General features: G+C 58.7%; 1 pseudogene; it reads left to right on the forward strand.

The window, feature by feature from the left end:
- The window catches only part of LOC126443314 (large subunit ribosomal RNA), a 7,785-nt pseudogene that overhangs the window by 2,416 nt on the left and 2,869 nt on the right, over positions 1-2,500 (forward strand).

A 2,500-nucleotide genomic window follows, 5' to 3' on the forward strand; every position in this document is an offset into this window, starting at 1 on the left:
TAACGTGCCGGGCCTGGGCGAGGTGAGTGCCGTAGGGGTGCCGGTAAGTGCGGGCGTTTAGCGCGGGCGTGGTCTGCTCTCGCCGTTGGTCGGCCTCGTGCTGGCCGGCGGTGCAGGATGCGCGCGCCTGCGCGGCGTTCGCGCCCCGGTGCTTCAACCTGCGTGCAGGATCCGAGCTCGGTCCCGTGCCTTGGCCTCCCACGGATCTTCCTTGCTGCGAGGCCGCGTCCGCCTTAGCGTGCTCCTCCGGGGGCGCGCGGGTGCGCGGATTCTCTTCGGCCGCCATTCAACGATCAACTCAGAACTGGCACGGACTGGGGGAATCCGACTGTCTAATTAAAACAAAGCATTGCGATGGCCCTAGCGGGTGTTGACGCAATGTGATTTCTGCCCAGTGCTCTGAATGTCAACGTGAAGAAATTCAAGCAAGCGCGGGTAAACGGCGGGAGTAACTATGACTCTCTTAACTTTGACTATGACTCTCTTAACTTTGACTCCCAAAGCCCACCTGATGCGTAATATATGGACCCTCTCGATTCACCCCTCAGCATCCTTGTGATGTCGGGTGGATGATGGTTCAATTAGCCTCTCGGTGGGAAATCCTAGCTCTGGCCTTCAAGTGGCGGGAGTCGTGAGGGTGCTGTGAAAGGTTTCTCGTAGGTGTACCTTTCCAGTATCCCGACCGACAGAGCAGGGTGCTTTTCGGGCTTGGGGGTTACCTCCCCCCCTGCCTTTGTTACAGCTGGTGCAACTAATAGAAGCGAACGTGGTACCAGGCCTCCCGCCGGAGCGCCTGTGCCAGCTGATGAGCCAGCCAACCAGCCAACCGGTGCGGGTCGAGCGCTGCTCCCCGCCATCTGCCCTGATTGTATGCGGTCCTTCTCCACCAAGACCGGACTTGGTGTCCATCGGCGTCGCGCCCATCCGACTGCTGCTAATGCTGAGATCAAGACCGAGAGGAAGAAGGCCAGGTGGTCCCAGGAAGAGCTCCTGCGTTTGGCCCATGCAGAAGCGACTCTTGCCACCCAGGGTTGCAGATTTTTAAACCAGGAGCTTGCAAAGGCCTTCCCCGAGCGTACGCTGGAATCAATTAAATGTCAGCGTAGAGCGCAGCCCTACAAAGACATGGTGGCGAAGTTTGTCACCGAGCTTGCTGGCATGGATCGCGGCCTTCAGGGTCCTCCTAGCGAGCCTGCAGTCAGTCATTCTTTGCCACAGTCTCCACCTTGTGGGGAAGATGTTGACCTAGCCATCTGGTCATTTGTAGCAGAACTCCCCCAATCAGACCGCCGATTCCGCTCGCTTGATGATCTCGTGGCTCTGGGTCCCACCACTAGCCGTGAAACACTCCAGGCTATGTTGCTGTCTGCTCTTGACGAAGTAGGCAGCAGGGAGCCAGCCGTCCACCAAGCTGCGAGTGTGCGGACCCAACAGCCCCCAGAGCGGAAGCGTGCACGCAGGAGATGGGAGTATGCGGTGGTTCAGCGTGCTTTCAAGAAGAACGGAGCACGCTGTATCAACGGACTCCTTGATGGCACACTCTTGCATCAGCCACCATCCATCCCAGGGCTGATTGAGTTTTGGACAGACTTCTTCTCTCCACCACGTGTCAGATCTCGACCTCCGCGTGGGGAGGGTCTGTCCGATGAGCTGCTGCCATTCTCAAAGAGGGTGCCCTTCCGTGACCTCTGGGCTCCCATTTCTGCAGAAGAAGCCACCGCTGCTCTCCCGCCTCGCAATTCTGCTGCAGGTCCTGACGGCCTCACGCCGACGCAACTGCGTCGCCTTCCCCGGGAAGTTCTCCTCAAGATCCTTAATTTCCTCCTCCTTTCCCGTTCCCTTCCATCCCGACTCCTTCAGGCCAGAACAACCCTGCTGCCCAAGAAGACCGCCGCAGCATCCCCTGCTGACTTTCGTCCGATCACAGTGTGCTCGGTGCTGACCAGAGCCTTTCACAAGGTTCTGGTTGGCCGCCTAATGCGCTACTGTGTGTTGGACGGTCGCCAGCGGGCTTTCATCCCTCAGGATGGGATGCTTCATAACACCTTTCTTCTGGATCTGGCGATGACCCAGGCGTGCCGAGCTGCCGGCTCGCTGTACTTGGCATCTCTGGATGTGTCAAAGGCCTTCGACTCGCTTGCCCATGGTGCCCTTGGTCCTGTGCTAAGGGCCCATGGTCTGCCGGTCGAGTTCGTTGACTACATCCAGGGATGCTATGAGGCGGGATCGACGGTTATCTGCGCGGATGGGAAGTCGTCAGATCTAGTGCGGCCTTCGAGGGGTGTTCGGCAGGGTGACCCGCTGTCTCCTATTCTCTTCAACATGTCCATTGACATTCTCTTGTCTCGTCTGCCTGCTCATATTGGTGCACGCATTCTTGGACGGCGGATAAATGCGGCTGCATTCGCTGATGACCTCCTGCTGTTCGCCGAGACTCGTGATGGATTGCAGGAACTTCTCACCATCGCCACGTCGGCCCTGGGGGATCTCGGGCTCGAGG

This window comes from Schistocerca serialis, unplaced genomic scaffold (assembly GCF_023864345.2).
Source record: "Schistocerca serialis cubense isolate TAMUIC-IGC-003099 unplaced genomic scaffold, iqSchSeri2.2 HiC_scaffold_145, whole genome shotgun sequence".
Classification (NCBI taxonomy): Eukaryota; Metazoa; Arthropoda; class Insecta; order Orthoptera; family Acrididae; genus Schistocerca; species Schistocerca serialis.